Below are 17,343 nucleotides of genomic sequence, written 5' to 3'. Positions count from 1 at the left end.
CAGCTTTATGAGAATACGCAACGTCCGCGTCAGCAATATGGTTTAAACTTTGCACATTGTTAACGCGAATCTTGTGGATCAGTGTGATATTAAATATGCAAAGTGTACCGTAATTAACAAATAGTTAGAAAGCTACTTCCGCAACTGAATATAAGGTGAAAATAAAAAGACAAAAGATGCGTTTTAAGCGTTATTTGCTGGTTATCGATTCGAACGATTCCTTTTTTATGAGTAAGAATCAATTAGATTTGTACAGAAAACACTGTATTATATTAAACGGTATGTTCTTACGACAATATAAATAACGAACCTCGCACCTCTGCGTAATATTGGTAGACGTGGCGTACATTAACCGCGTGCTAAATTTGTGCCAAATCAGTAGCTCGAACGTTGTGCATTCGCCCTCATTAGCAGTAACCAGGTTTCGAATAATCTCCAGCTAATCAGTTAACGTCTTATGCTTCCATTAGATTAGAGTCAAATTACACAGCATCAAGGAGCAAGCAATCGTCGGTCACATACGTTACCTACCTGTCATTTAATTATACATATATGTAAGATGCATTAAAATTATGTAATTTTCTATTACTCTCTCTCTCTCTCTCCCACCCTCCCCCTCTCCCCCTCTCTCCCTCCCTCCCCCCTCTCTCCCACCCTCTCCCTCTATACCTCCTTTTCTCCCGCCCTCTCTCTCTCCCTCTCTCTCCCTTTCTCCCTCCCTCCTTCCCCCTCTCTCCCTCTCCCTCCTACCCTCCCTCCCTCATTCTCCCTCCCTCACTCTCCCTCCCTCCCTCCCTTATTCTCTCCCTCCCTTATTCTCTCTCTCCCTCCCTCCCTCATTCTCCTTCCCTCCCTCCCTCCCTCCCTCCCTCATCCTCCCTCCCTCCCTCCCTATCTCTCTCCCTCCCCATCTCTCTCTCCCTCCCTCCCTCCCTCCCTCATTCTCTCCCTCTCTCCCTCCTTCCCTCCCTATCTCTCTCCCTCCCTCCCACCCTCATTCTCTCCCTATCTCTCTCCCTCCCTCCCACCCTCATTCTCTCTCTATCTCTCTCCCTCCCTCCCACCCTCATTCTCCCTCTATCTCTCTCCCTCCCTCCCTCCCCATCTCTCTCTCCCTCCCTCCCTCCCTCATTCTCTCCCTCCCTCCCACCCTCATTCTCTCCCTATCTCTCTCCCTCCCTCCCACCCTCATTCTCTCTCTATCTCCCTCCCTCCCTCCCTCCCCATCTCTCTCTCTCCCTCCCTCCCTCCCCATCTCTCTCTCTCCCTCCCTCCCTCACTCATTCTCCCTCCCTCCCTCCCTCCCTCATTCTCTCCCTATCTCTCTCCCTCCCTCCCACCCTCATTCTCTCTCTATCTCCCTCCCTCCCTCCCCATCTCTCTCTCTCCCTCCCTCCCTCCCTCATTCTCCCTCCCTCCCTCCCTCATTCTCTCCCTCCTTCCCTCCCTATCTCCCTCCCTCCCTCCCACCCTCATTCTCTCCCTATCTCTCTCCCTCCCTCCCACCCTCATTCTCTCTCTATCTCTCTCCCTCCCTCCCTCCCTCCCTACCTCTCTCACTCCCTCCCTCCCTACCTCTCTCACTCCCTCCCTCCCTATCTCTCTCCCCCCCTATCTCTCTCCCTCCCTATCTCTCTCTCTCTCCTTCCCTCCCTCATTCTCCCTCCCTCCCTCCCTCATTCTCCCTCCCTCATTCTCCCTCCCTCATTCTCCCTCCCTCCCTCCCTCATTCTCCCTCTCCCTCCCTCCCTCCCTCTCTCTTATTCTCCCTCCCTCATTCTGTCTCTCCCTCCCTCCCTCCTCCTCCCTCCCTCTATCCCTCCCACCCCCATTCCCTCTGACTCTCTCTGTTTTCAAGCCACAACTACATACACGTGTACTTGCTAAATTTTGCCGTGAAACCAATTTTTCCTGTTTACACCACGCTCTCGTTATTCCAAAAATACCATTTAAGGATCTACAAATTCTTGAATCGAAACGCCATTATCGTTGTCAGAATAACGAACGATACCCATGGGTACAAGGAAAACGTAGCTCCTCGAACATTGAAACATTCATACAAGAGAAAAATATTCACGTTGCTCGTTCGTTCAAGGTAAATTCGCGACGCGGCGATTTTTCTATTGAAAGTTAAATAAAGAAGGAGAGAAAAAACTGTCGTTGTGGAAAACGGAACAACGATCGAATCGTAATTGGACTAACCGCGATTCGAATGCGCGTCTGTTGTTCGAAGCTACGAATAATACTTAATGCGAGTAATATAAATGGAAAAAACGATACCAGAAGGCTGACAGAAAAAAGAAAGAAAAGGAAAAATGTACACGTGACAAGATAATTTTTGAATACTCAGGGTACGGAAACCGTTCAAAGATTTAAATACGTTTCGGACGAACGAACGCGATTTGCTTTTGCTGAAAATCGATGCCCGACGACGATAATCGTCGATGAATATAAATGACTGAAAGATTGAAAGACAGGAACCGTCGGGAAGCGAAGCAGTCGTCCGAGCGAAAAGAATTTCACGAACGCCAGATTTCGCCGAGAGTCTCGCGACCCTTTTCCTCTTTTTCCGATCGTTCATGCGATTACTGAAACATGTAGCTATTTTCAATACGCGGTACGGACACATAGTTGGAAATAAAGGCAACATGCTCCATTTATTATGCGTATTTATTGGAATATGTAGGTACGGTTGCCTTTAATCGCTTCAAAGCGTCCTTCGTTCTCTTCAGCTGCGAACTGTACCGTTTTATTTACGAGGCGAATAGCTATTCTTCGCGAGATAGATAACTAGAGGAGAAGAATTTATATCTAACAGATTAAATAGCTTGATTGACCGGAATGCTTGAACGAATAAAAAGCGAGGAATATTAGATCGGCCCGTATACGAAGCGTAGGTACTTGATAATTAAATTTCAAGAATGACGCGTTTCAAGATTTTCTGGAAACTGCCTTTTGTTACTTCAAAGAGCTAAACAAATTGTTTCGTAATAATGTAATTATGAAGACAGTTTTGCGATAATTTTTGAATTTCAAATAATGAAATTAGTTAATTATCGAAACGGAATCGCATGAAAATTACGTTAATCAAATGTATGATATTTTAAAGGACTTTACGTATTTAAAATGTTACTTTAGAAGTACTTTGTACGGACCAAATAAATTAAATCTCGGTTTTGAAACCCAGTCGACCGATATTCCAATCGTTATATACTTTTCGTAATCACTCTTACCGCTTTGACGCTTATTTCATGTCAGTCCGAACTTTAAACTCGACGTATAAAGCAGTATATTCCGTAAATGGAACGTTTTGCAAGCGACAATCGCTTGAAATATAAGATTTACGTATAAAGGATTTATGGATAACATGAAAAACTAAATTAATTAAAGTACTTGCTAAAACGATACTGTCTCTCCATTTTCTTATGCTACTTGATAGTTATTCTGCAAGAGATTAATGTAATGCAAACAAGATAAACATTCAAAAAGATATACAAGGGTCGATTCGGTTAACGTTATATTGTTTAACGTAAATATTTGTCCGGATCCATAACGGACTAATGCGCTTAAAAAATTAATGGAAAGGAAACGTAATTCATAATACATTTTAATTTCCAATATCTCTTCAATTTGAATTATTACGCGCTTCGATTTTACGGCTCCAGCTGGGTTCGCTTCGGCCAAAGCGACAAAGTGATCTTCATTTACTTAAAAATTCAAAATGTACGAGGATATAGTTCCGACTTTTTATCACTTTGTGCTTTTATCAAATTTTTGAGTTAGCCGCAGTCACATCGCAGAATCGTATATCGACGTTTTATTCTGCACCGTTTATATCATTTTTATAATATTCCTTTTATTTTTTGGAATTATCGAACTTGGAAATCAATATTTTCAATTATAAAGCAAACAAACGTTTAAATGTAATATCGGGATTGTATTTTGTACATTTTCATTTGCAGCATCTATAGAATCAAATAACAATCGGCATAATAAAGGACTTCATAATACGAATGGCAAAAGTATAAGGGTCGATATAGTCCTGGAGTTATAGAGGAGAAAAACGTAATTGGTAAAATTATTAGGTCATGGTTCTAACAGGCACGAAAAGAAAACCGTCGTTTTGAATCTTCTCGTTATTTGTCACGTGAAATTAAATGGCGTTGTTACGTCGCGTGAGATTAACCGTCCTTCATTAACCATCAAGGCCCAAGCACCATTATACAGACCCTCAATAAACCTAAGGCCCAGGAACCTTTAATCTTACAAGCTAATAAGATCCTTTAATCCTTTTCGGTTTATATCTGGTACTTAAAACAGTCCTTAGGTTTACTGTACGTTCTTACAAATTATGAAGAAAGCGGATATTTTTCTAACATAGAAGCAGGTTTTTTCCATAAACAATGTCGCCCATGAGTCACGTCGGTGGGAGGCTTCTTCCTCTTATCTTTATTCCTAACGTTGGTCATAACTAATCGGCATCGCGGATCGTTACCCTCACTTTCCTGACGAAAAGTGTGAGCAACGAATTCACGTTCTTCGTTCAAAGCGCACACCCTTGCCAAGCTTTCTTACACATTCTGCTGGTACGCTCGATTGGTGGAATAGTATCTTCCTGCTCTCCCATTAACACCCGTACTCTCTTCACTGCATTGATTGTTCTCGCAATTCATCATACAGTAAGGTTCACCAGGCCGTTTGGGTACGATCGTCGAAGTGACCCATCCGATCGGCCTAAGGGTTCCGGTGCGCAATGTGTATGGCCGCCAGAACACCGGGCGCGAATCGTCCAATTCGAACGTGAATCGAGTTGGTCAATTCGTGCACAGCGTCTTTTCGGCCATGCATTGCGCAGCGGTACTTCTCAGGCCGATCGAATGGATCAATTCGACGATCGTACCAAAACTGCCTGGTGAACCCGACTGTATTATGAATTGCGAGAACAACCAATGCGTGGAAGAGAGTACGGTGGTGATGGGATAGCAAGAAGATACGATTCTACCAATCGAGAGTACTAGCAGAATGTGGAACGACAATGGGACGGTACGACTTCAATGTAATACAAGATTGAGTAGGTGAAATAACAACTGCGAACGAGTATTACCTGAGACTGCTTTCGTGTTGACGACGGTGATGATATATCTTCTGTCGATTGACTGTCTTCGACTTGTAGATTCTGCTTGACTTCCGACTCCTGCTGTTCCTTGCACTGTCCTTTCACTCGAGTTGATGTAGACTAACTGATGAGATTTAACTGTTACGTGAATGTTACTGTGAAACAAGTCTAGAGCACAAGTGGAAGTTGTGTTGACCCTCCTGATGTCGTAGAGGATGTGAAATTCGTTCTCATGTGATCACGGAGGAAAGCTCGGTAAGGGTGTGTACTTTGAACGAAGAACGTGGATTCGTTGCTCACACTTTTCGTCAGGAAAGTGAGGGTAACGATCCGCAATGCCGATTGGTTATGACCAACGTTAGGAATGAAGAGAGGAGGAAGAAGCCTCTTACCGGCGTGACTCATGGGCGACATTGTTTACAGGAAAAACCTTCTTTTCTGTTAGACAAATATCCGCTTTCTCCGTAATTTGTAAGAATGTGCAATGAACCCAAGGACTGTTTACCAGTTTTAAACCGAAAATACTTGCAGGATTAAAGGTTCCTGCAAGCTAATAAGATTCGGTTTATGGTAGGGCCTTAGGTTTATTGGGGGTCTGTAGAATGGTGCTTGGGCCTTAACGGTCAGACAATGAAGGGCGTCGCACAGACCATCTCACGCGACGTAACAGGCATGAAATGATAAAAACGACGTGCTAAGTAACTTAATATCGTGAAACGATATTTATACCGTGTATGATAACAAATATTTCGAAAACTAAGATACTTCGTTTGATTACCGCGTGAGTCTTTAAAAAATAATTAAATAATTAAATAATAATTACGATTATCACGACGTTAATAACTTTATTGAATAATATTGAAGAAATACGAAGAGCAGCTTCAAAATCATATATAGATATTTCGAAAAGTCAAAGTTATAAACAAATAATAGCACAAAATTTACCATTTCGTTAGGCTACCAACCTTTTATCTTTTCAATTTGCTCAATTGTTTTTCTTCGACATATTTCAATGAAATATGTCAATAATGTCTCTTTGTGTCTCTCGTTCAATTCCTCGTATTCGCTTGCAACAGAGAGCGAAATGTCGATGGGCAGGAAAATATAAATCAACTTCCTCCGGTTTCAATGTGTATATAATAATTAAACATTTCGCTAACCGGTTTCCATAAATTCGACGTTTCAATTGGTTCGATGTGATAAAAACGTAAACAGAGTGGCGAGCAAACAAGAAAACTCCATCCGTTAAAAGGAGCCGATTTCCGGAAGAGAGACAAGGAGTATCGTTAACCAATCGACCAAAAGAGTATCGGGAACAATCGGGCCGTGTTACTCAAGTAGGCGTGTTATTATGATCGTTGGATAACGATAATTATTCTCGTTAACGGGGGAATTCCGTCGAGTGATTAACGATAAATACTTAATTCGATTGCCATTCCTGTTTTCCACTTGTTAATTTTTGTCGATTTCCTTAGTCTACCGATCCATAGTCTCGAGTTGAATTCGGAAACGGATATGAGTAAACAACGAATAATGGAACCGAATTGATTTTCATGGTGGGCAAGAGAATATTGACGAGTAATCGACTGAAGAGAAAACTCGAGGCGAAGATGTAGTACTTTTTTTGTTAATTTTTGAAAATTATATAAATCACACGTATGTCTTATTAATGGCGTAAGGGTTAATAATAGAGGTATTAAAATAACTTTTAGCTACTTTCATTAAAAATTTAAATGGTAGTAGGATTTTATTATTATTATTATTTTTTTTTTCTTTTTTTTTCCTTTTTTGCCTCTTTAAAAGCGTAATAGCATTTAAACATGTAGTCTGACTACATACAGTTAGGTAGGAAAAAAGGAAAAGGTTTTACAGCTACATTAATTGGTACCGACCTGTGCGAGCTAAAGTTTTTAAAGATTTTCTTCAAAAACTACAGGATTGAGAAAAAGCGAGGCGATTAACTAAATGGACAATTTTGATAGAAAGTTGAGAATAATAGCGAAGCCGCACAAATCGTGTTTTATATTTAAATTTGAATAGCTTTGAAATATGGTTTACCGTTACGTGAAAGTTCCAAATATCGTTCTTCTCTTTTATTCGTTGAGATAGTTATAAGGGATGAAACAAAATTTCAATATTAAAATATGAAAGTTTTTGTTTATAATATATATAAAGTTCAATACTAGTATAATTCAGGGATCGATTCTGAAAATCTGAAAATCGAGTTCATTGTAACAATACTTAAATAAAATACAGTGGTAAATAACAATTAACGATAATTAATAACAATAAATAATAATAAATAACAAAGCTTTCTACAAGGTCTACCTGAAAATCGAGAATCGATTTTCCACGTCCTAAACTACCACTCTCCCTCTGTCAATCTTCAATACTTTAAATAATAGTTTCTTTCTTATGATCGCTCGAAATCCTTCTTCTTCTCTAACCGTCTGTCTGTGTAATGACTGTTTGGCAAATCGGTTGTCCGTAACAACAAATAAGGCCACACTTTCCGTTAAACAGAGAAAGTCCATTTGTTTATCCGCGTTTGAACTCTTAGGGAGTTTACATATATGCTATTAATTTATGACTTTTATTACTTTAATGCTTACTTTTATGATATTTCTTCATAAATATTTTTGAACTAAAGTTTTTTTTTTATTTAATATTTCACATTCACAATTTGTCCAATTTGGACATTTGGTAGAATTTTTTATCTGTTTGATTATCATGTGGGTGGCTACCCTCAGCGGGGTACCATCTTCGTATTTATTAGGTTATATCCTTTATGAGATCTGCTGGGTGTTCCCTTTTTAATCTTCTTTTTATGCTTGATGTGTTGATCGTTTTCGCTGCCAGCCGGCTCGGGTGCGTTGCTATTCTTTCTCTGTACCTTCTTACGCACCTGCTAATCTCCTCCTTGACCGTTGGTATTCCCAGGTCTTTCCGAATGTCCTCGTTTCTAACGTACCATGGGGCGTTTACTATTGTTCTAAGAACTTTAGCTTGCATTGTCTCCATTTTGCTTATATGGCTCATTGCTGCTGTTCTCCATAGTGGCATTCCGTACGTCCAGATTAGTTTTATGATCGTTTCGTATTGAACTAAAGTACCTTAAGGATTTAAAAGCAGCATACTCTTTTCATTCGGTAGTTAGATATCATAGCTTCCCTTTCTGATTTAGGATAACGAAGGTAAATATACTGTTTATTTGTGTCGAATGTTATTTAAATAGAAATGATGACTATATAATACTCTCAAATAGAGGAAGTAATAATCATCTGTGTTTTAATCTTAATCCGTCTAATCTATATAAATTAGCTTTTAAATGCTAAGCTGAAAATACAACAGGGTATATTACTTGGGCCACTATTTTATGCTTTACATTATACATATTTACTAGTGCTGTATCTGCAGGGAAAGTATGTCTAAACTATCCTTTTGCTGTGAAAAAATTATGAATAAATTCATTAAAACGTAAAACAACTTTATCATTTATTTTTGTAAGGGATGCGAAAACGCCAGGACTAATAATCTTCCTTGGCCGCTTTTAGCTGTCAAAACACGGCAGAATATTTTGATAAAATATATCCGTGCGTTAGATTAATTTAAAGTGCTCGTGCTATTTAGAGTATTAAATGGGCATATGCAAAAGAGAACTGAGAATATAGTGCATCCCCCTGAATAATAGCGAGACAAATTATTCTCGACTATTCATACGCGTTAGAAAAACGAAATGCAAAGATCTGCAATGTATGACTGGGAAGAAGATTTTATAGCATGTGAACACAGGATATTTATGAAATATTCGCTTTTTCGCCTTTCAATAAAATAGCACAAGACGAATCTTCTTCATTACTTTCGAATGAAATGAAATGAATATTAAATTCTTTGTTTCTATGTTTTATCTACTACAGGTAGGCGCTATATGCCAGCAATTGTATGGTGAAATACGCAATCTTATAAAAATTCATTTAGAATCGGTTAACAAAAATATGTGATTGTAAATCCCAGGTTTAACCGGCTAATTCGCCTGTTTCGCTTTAATTGGAACGCGATTTAGCGATCTGTAATGAGATTTTTCGTACACATTTCACCTTTGAAAATGTTCCTTCAAAGAGATAGATGCTATGAAACATAAATTATGAAAATTACTCTCAACTCACGATTTGACCTTTGTGCCGCGGCTCTCCGGCACCTAAGCTATTCTAGCTGTAAAGCAGTTCTGCTCCCAACACCATTCTACTTCTAAAACTATGTTAAAAGTAGTACTCAACTCCTACTAAACTAGTAACGTCTACGGCAGAATGCAAGCAAAATTCGCCAAATAAATCCCTTTACAACCGCAACGAAGTTCCATGCCGTATTCGTGGATATCCAGTAGGAAATACAAGACGATTTTCGAGCAAGTCAGCCGGAAGTCTGAACAAGTGGTTGCGTGCTTTTCCGCGTTTGTTATTTTTCCGCGATTCCGTTAGCCTCATTACGCGTCTCATTCGTATCAGGGAAAAGGAGACGACGCAACAACGAGAAAACAGTGAAATGCCATCAACCCTGGCTGATTTCCGAAGCAGACGGTGCGTTATCCAATGGAGCGGGAGACAGCCGTGGAACAGCTCGGCTGTATCATTGCCGACAGAACAGTGAATAACAGTCGGTGTGCACGACTCGTGTATAAGGGGTGCACGATTGAACGCCGGACGGCCAGGCTCCTCTCAACTAAGCACGAGCAGCCACTCTTTCATTACATAATGATTCCTGTGCGCAGCATGAAAATTAACCCCTCAACGGACAACATTTTTCCATCTAACCGGCTAAAAACGTAGAATCTTGTGCTTGCAAGTAGGTGTCTATGATGCGTGTACGTATTACAAAATGTGTACAAATTTTTGCAACGATCGCATATTTTTCACTCGTACGCATTGTTATGATAGTGGAAGATATCGTGAAATTACTTGTTTGATAATAGAAATAACGATTAATACTCGCTAATCATTCTCGTTCCATTAAGCAGGAAATATACAAATTTTCTGTCAAATTAATGTACAGTGATTAATATAATAGTATTGGGTAAGCATTCGTAACTACTACTGAAAATGCATTACTGCTATTATAGCAGTCATACAGCAGTTGTGATCATTTAACTGTACGTTGGTACATTACGACCTATTTAAGAATTAATATCCTTCTCGACCTCGATAGGTTAACACTTCGTTAGCAATTGTATCGCGCGCCATTGTTAATTATAGTATCTATTAAAATGCGATATACAGTGTGTATCAGGATTATTTCATCGTCGTGTCAATTAGATTTACGTACATGTGTCTGCAAGAAGGTAGCATCCGTTCTAAAGAATTTCCTTTTTTTCTTCTAAACCGAAGCGATATCGTCGATGTATGAAATTAACGTATAAAATGACTACGTTATCTTCTTATTACCACAATTCCTTACCTATGTGTTCATTACCTATGGTTCTCTTTGATTAAATTGTACAGGATAAACTTCCTAACGCTTAACGTCAGGATCCAAATTACTCTTCCTTATCTTGAATTAGAGAAAGAAGAGAAAATGTTGAACGTGGAAAATACCTTTAACGAAGAGGCAAATGTCGCGTCATAAAAATAATTTTTCGTTAAATCTCTAATAGTACCCTTCGATCTATTTGGACGTAAGCGTAATTTCGCTTTTATATATCTTTAAAATACTTTTGGAAACTCGAAGGATATACAATCTTTTGACTTTATACGACAATTTACATATTGTAAGCCCGCGAGAACGTGGAACTTGGGACAAGGATTGTGGCACCGCTGACCAGTCGCCCAAGTCAGGGGTATGAGCAACGTTGCTGCATTGTATAGATTCTATGACCGTGTACCAGGCTTATGCAGGGCGTATACAAGATTCAGGAACTGCTGCCGAAAGCCTTTATCGATATTTTCGCACTGCTGTCTCACCTAGAAATTCTTCAAGAATATCTCGGTGAAAAGTGTCAAAAGTCTGAAACTGATTTTAGATTAATTTTTAAAGTAGAACCCGCTTTAATCCCATACGATCAAACTTGTCGAACTCGCTCGCCTTCGAAATCTAAAACGATTCGAATCTTATAACTCAAAGTTGCGCAACTCTCCAACTTGCAATATTGTGAACATTTCGGAATTCGGCAAACTTAGTTTCATTGTATAAAGCTTAAAAATCATAAAAATTCGCGTGGAAAACTTTATGTCGTCATTTACATGGTGACTCGTCTAGCAACGATTGTGAATTCGAAACTTGCCGGGAAACGAAATTGAAAACTTCGAACCCAATTCTAGAGAGAAATATGTCGCACGGCGTTGTTATGGGAGGAATGAAATTCCAGTTGTTTCTACGACGAACCTCGTATGAATCCAAGAAGCGCAGACTAGCGATATATCGTTTTTGACTGGATGTTTGAAACGAAACGAAACGATGCAGTCAGTGGTACACGCGTCGTCCCTGTTACACGACACGAATCCTACTTTTCGTAGTTTTAGGTATATTTAATCAGTTTATCAGTCAAACCATATAAAATGTGTAAAATGTACGGACGTATGAGGATTAGCGACTGTGACCGCGATATCTACCGTCTGTACTTTCAGAAAAGTAATGCGAAAAATTTGTATCATCCGCGAGTTGCCCATTTTTGGCCACGATACAGGAGAACTTCAGCTTTTATTTTTCAAAAATGTTAAGTTGATTATGGCAAATAACTGAGCCGTCGACGTAGCTGACATACAGGTTTTGTACATTTCTGGTGAAAAGAAGAAGACTGCGAATTGCTAAAAACCAACCGAGCAACACGAACACCAGCTCGATGAAACGTAATCAGGATATATTGTGAAACCTGGTTTTATTTAATTCTACGATACAGGCCGGGTCACTCTAATTTCCACACGAATGAAACACGAGCTTAGACAGGAGCTGCCACCGCGATACGTAGTTTCTGCGAGAGAAATGATATAATTGAAGTGGCGAAGATGAACTAATAGAAATAGCAGAATTTGCGATTGAAGGTAAAACGTTACTTAAATTATATTAACTTTCTTTGGAAAATATGGACAACAGGTCTACTATCAGATCTATTATCTATATGGTTTTATTACATAAGAAACTTACTGCTTACAATCAATCGAACATCGACAATTATACAACTTGAATTTCTTGTATCTATTCATTTATTTTTATTAAAAATTCACTCAATAATCGATAAATGGAAGAAGCTGTAGATCGATACGCTTACTCCAATCTGTTTGTTTACGTAATTGGGATAAGTCACCTGTTGTGCGAATAAATCATCCGTTCTTTGTCGTATTTGCCTAACGCTAACAGAGGCTGAAAATCCATCAAAATTCAAACCGAATCGCAATTGATAGAATTATTCTAATATTCTTTTGCGGTATTTCGTCTGAGTTTTCTAAATGTAGATAAAAACTAGTCTACACCTGCGAAGGTTACATATGCTCTCACTTAAAAACCAATGAAACACTGGAGCGTGCTGACACGCGTTGATATTCAAAAGTTTTTCAACAACGCTCGATTCTCGTGGTGAAAACCTACAAATAACAACAAATTGTTCGATAAACCGATTTGCGATCCGTTCCTGAAAACTTTTATCCATGCCTGGAAAATCGTCGATTCGATAACATTTCGCTTGTCACAGCAAATACGTCGGATGTTACAGAATGTTTTAAACGGTCGCTTGGAAAATTCGAAAGAGTCGAAACAAAAATGAAATGCGGACAAAGCTGACGGAATTCGTTTGTAAGCAGTATCTTCAAAAAATCGTCGATGCTTGTTACTTGGACGTGTATCCATTGTCCAGTCAGAAAATCAATGTTCAACTCTGCTTTACCATCCTCCGCATCTCGCTTTTTTCTCCTGTTTTTGAAAAACAATACGACGGACGAATATTTCGGCTTCGCGAAACTACGATTTCGTGTTTGCCAAAGTATAGGGGTGAAGATATTACGCGAAAGTAAATGTTTTCTCTATGCGAATACATAATTTTAGCCGAATAATAACGGCACTTTGAACACCTTCTACGAAGCTCGATACGATTTAGTTAATTGCGATGGGTGATACCAATTCGGACGTCAAGAAGAATGGCTACGCTATAAATCACATGTGATTTAAAGGCAAAGAGTTAAAGCAAACCCTCGTACTCGCGCGAGTTGCTACGGTGAGGGTAACATAAACGCTCCCTTCTCTTCCATAACGTTATAAAGTTGCTTTGAAAACATTTGTTACGGAGAAACAGGAAAGGCGGAAGACGGAATTTCATCAAATTGAAAGTTTTCACCTTCGATATCTCAAAAGGTACACGTGTATAAAGTATCACCTTCCGTGCTCTACCTGTGCCATAGCCGCCCTCGCTTTATCGCGATAAAAAGGAACTCAAACACACGTTTTCCGCGCTTTCAGCTTTACACGGTGCTACCGCTGGCCTACTTTTCAACTGTTTCGCGAACGCGTTAAATGGTCACAGTTTACGGATGAGTTCGTTCGGTTTTCGCAATTTTCCGTTCATCTTCTCCACGATCCAACCGTCGAACAGAAAAAGAGGAACACAGAGGGATGAAAACGTTGTGCTAAATGACTGACGTTTCGAAAAGCTCCCACGGATTTCACAACTCCGACTCTTGTTTTCGGTAACTTGGAGAACGTTGTACGTTCGCGAGCATCTAAACGGAAAAAGACAGTTGGTGTGTATGTGCGAGATAAAGAGACAGACGAAGAGGGAGAGGGCTGCAGAAGCTCCTGTCCATAGAGCATGTTCATTCGCAGCGGCAGCTGTGCAAATCTGCCGCGTGTATCGCGGTCGCGCTAATGGACAAAAGGGTAATTTGTAATCGCTAATTACATCCAGTTAAATCTGACGTGTTCACCCCGAAAGCGGTGGTACGCGTGACGTTATCCCTCTCCCGAACACCGATTCGCAGCCACCCTCCGTTCCAGCCCTTTCACCCTGCCGCCGTCCGAGGTCGGTATGATTAGTACGAACGATAAGTCGAGACGTCTGACGTATTCTCAGCGCTGTTATCTGGCTGCAATTAGTTGCGCAGTAATTAAGACAAAAACCTCTCGTCTAAGTGTCACGTTATACGCGATATCGACGCGCGATGTTCTTCGTCCGAAGAGCCGTTGCCCGATGGACCCTGGGGCGCGTCTTGGAAAAGCGTGCTCGTTACGAGACCCAAGATTTTATCGCGATAGAATGGTACAAACGCGTGGCCACGTTATTCTCCAACAGACTGCGCGAATTAAAGCGGCTGACGAGATCCACGAGGAGTCCAGCGTCTGCGTTCGGTTCGCTGTTGATCGACCATTTGCTCGATTAGTTAGCATCGGGTCCTTTGGTGTGTTGGTGATCGACGTACGGAAACGATCGGAGTATAGCGTAATTAGTAGCTATTAGATGGAGGAATTTTGAGAAGTAAACATATGTTAGACGCGATCGATCGAAATCAACATTGGTTTCTAGTCTTTAATGTTTCTACCAGAGTAATTTTTTTTTTTTTTAAACTGTCATTAGAATATGACGGTTTCGTTATTTTGTAACGTATACATACGTAATATATATAGTGATAAAAGTTAAGAAGGACGAAGCCATTTGAACTTATTTCGTCGTTAATGCGTATAAAGTCATATTTATTAAATACACGATACGGGCAAATTACATGTACAAATACGTATACAAATTTCATATACACCAATCTAATACGATACTCTAATTAGATCATAGATATTTAGTTAATACAGATTAATAGTGTTATATCGGTATGAACATTATTATGAAGAATGGGCAAAATACAGCAGGTGTGCTTAAAACGTGATACAACATGCGATATTCCTACCGCGTAAAAAAATTAATAAATTTCAGGAAGGAGAAGTAATCTATGATAAAAAAATGAGATATCTTTAAGAGTGTATAGATCATATCGCTACTCGTAAAATTCATCTTATCGAGAGAATTCGTGTGATTGGCTTTTTACGATTGCCTACGTTAGTAAAAACTTCTCGAGTCTGCTGCAAATTTTATCGTTCTGTTCATTAACTTCGGAACGAAAACGTTCGATAAATCTTGGAAAACGATAAATTACTTGTAACGTGCGATTAAATTTCCATGTGAGAAAACAGTGACAGTCGGATAAAATCTCGATGACACTCCGGCACCGCATTTATGGTAATTTCACGCAACAGAATTAACGATCGCTGCCGTTGTTTGCCAGCAGTGACAAGAGCAATGCAAGTTCATACAACCTCGTGCACGCTTATTATTTTTACTCTGATTAATTGCTCATCTGATATCCATAATAATTTACCGGACTCATTCAACCATATGATTTTACATTAATACAACCAACAACGAGGATCAAACACGTGCCACGATAAGCCACAATAACAAAACATCTGTTAAGCTAATACATCTATGCTGCGATATATCTACGCACATAGTAAAACAATGTTATATAACAGGTTGTTTTGTAGCATATAACCTGCCATACGCTATCCATAGGCGTTAACGAACATTACGTATTTTCTTCTCTTTTTGTAGCAAGTTTTATTAACTTTGCCAAGACGCAACTTTCGATAGTCTGATAGACTGATAGAAATATCAGTAGAAATAAGTAATATTTCGACGTGCACGTTGTCACGATCATCGATAAACATGATTCTTGAATAGAAATTCAAATCATCACTGTACGTGACTTTGGATTAACACAAGATAATTTAACCAAACATACCGCGATAATATTGCCGGTTGCTTCCGTGACTGAAACAATACGCCATTAGCATCTCAACGCAATCGTAATTATATGCTCGTGAACTCACGCAACACCGAGTAACCGCACCGTTATCTCTGGCTAACCCTATTATAATTCGTATTAGGTCAGACTGCAAAGCCGCTTTTAGCGGAGGCTCTCATCCTGTTTTAGCAGGTGTCACATTTTTATTGGCTCGTTTCTCGCCGCGATAAAAGCCCGTCTCCCCTATCGCTATTAAACGTCGCTATTATTATTGTCGTTGTGATTGATTAACACGTCGTTCACGCGATTAACGCGACAGCGATGTCGTTAACTCTACGTATAACTTGAGCAATGCGGCGTTCCTAATAATCACCACGGCGAACAACCTGTCGGCCGAAGTTTCCACGAATACGAAACGCTTTCGTTTCTTCCATACACACTGCATAATTTCTTTTGCCCCTTGTTCGTTGTCGAGTTTATAATTGTATCGACCTGCCGCAGCGTCGAAGTGCTGTTTTCCTTCCCATTCGAATACAGCTGACCTCAAAGGGAGAAAGCTGTCTACCGGTCTTAAAGTAATCAAAACTTGTGTCCATTTTGCGAGTTCGATCCCGTGCAACTTTCGATCGCGTCAGAATACGAAAAGTCAGCCGTTCGAAGAGCTTCTTTCGAATTTGAGAGCCAATACGTTTAGCGCTTTATTTATATGAATATAAATCCAGAGCGTTATTTTCCATTTACTTTTTTTTTTTTAATGAAAGAGGGAAGCTCTGTTTCTAAATTAACGAGTTGCTCTCGACTCGTAGCTGCTACTGCGCTGCTTTTTTTAAAACTCGTAGCACAGAAAACAGTACTGAAATTAATTATTTCGAAATGTTCCCATCTCTTTTATGTCCTTTATTTAACACCTAAAAATGTTTACGAATATGATACATTTTACCGATATTATATTACTTTATGTTATAATTGTAGTTACAAGTATGGTATTAATTTTAATCATGTTGAATCATGGAATACGGTCGACTGATTGCTGAACAGTAAATAATACACGAATAGAAGCAATTCGGTCCGTGTTAAATTGAAAATATTGAAAGGAAGTTATACGTATTGCGATAAACGTGTGTTTGTAACGTTACGGATATCACGTGTTTGGAAATAATACAAGTCACAAGCAGCGATAAATTTTTCGTTAATTATATCTCGTTAGAATTACGTTACGTTATTTACGCATTTGCATGATTTATTTACGCATGGAGCCCACGATAGATAGGGATAGGGTAGATGTGGATAGTAGACCCACGATCCCGGTAAATCAATCGAATTTATGATATTTTATTTTTATAAAAATCATGATCAAATTTAACCGACACCAACCAACAATCGAATAACGCTAGCAAGGCTCGTTAAATAAAAACCAAAAAGCGATGACATTTGCATATTACATTTGATTAGAAACGATAA

The 17,343-nt window shown here is 39.4% G+C and overlaps 1 protein-coding gene across 1 annotated transcript in view; it reads left to right on the top strand.

Moving 5' to 3' along the window:
* The window catches only part of LOC117157932 (uncharacterized), a 282,010-nt gene that overhangs the window by 251,739 nt on the left and 12,928 nt on the right, over positions 1 to 17,343 (top strand). The window lies entirely within an intron of this gene.

The sequence above is a fragment of the Bombus vancouverensis genome, chromosome 6, assembly GCF_051014615.1.
Source record: "Bombus vancouverensis nearcticus chromosome 6, iyBomVanc1_principal, whole genome shotgun sequence".
Taxonomy (NCBI): domain Eukaryota; kingdom Metazoa; phylum Arthropoda; class Insecta; order Hymenoptera; family Apidae; genus Bombus; species Bombus vancouverensis.
Note: the sequence above shows the minus strand (reverse complement) of the source record. Positions and strands in the feature narration are given on the sequence as shown.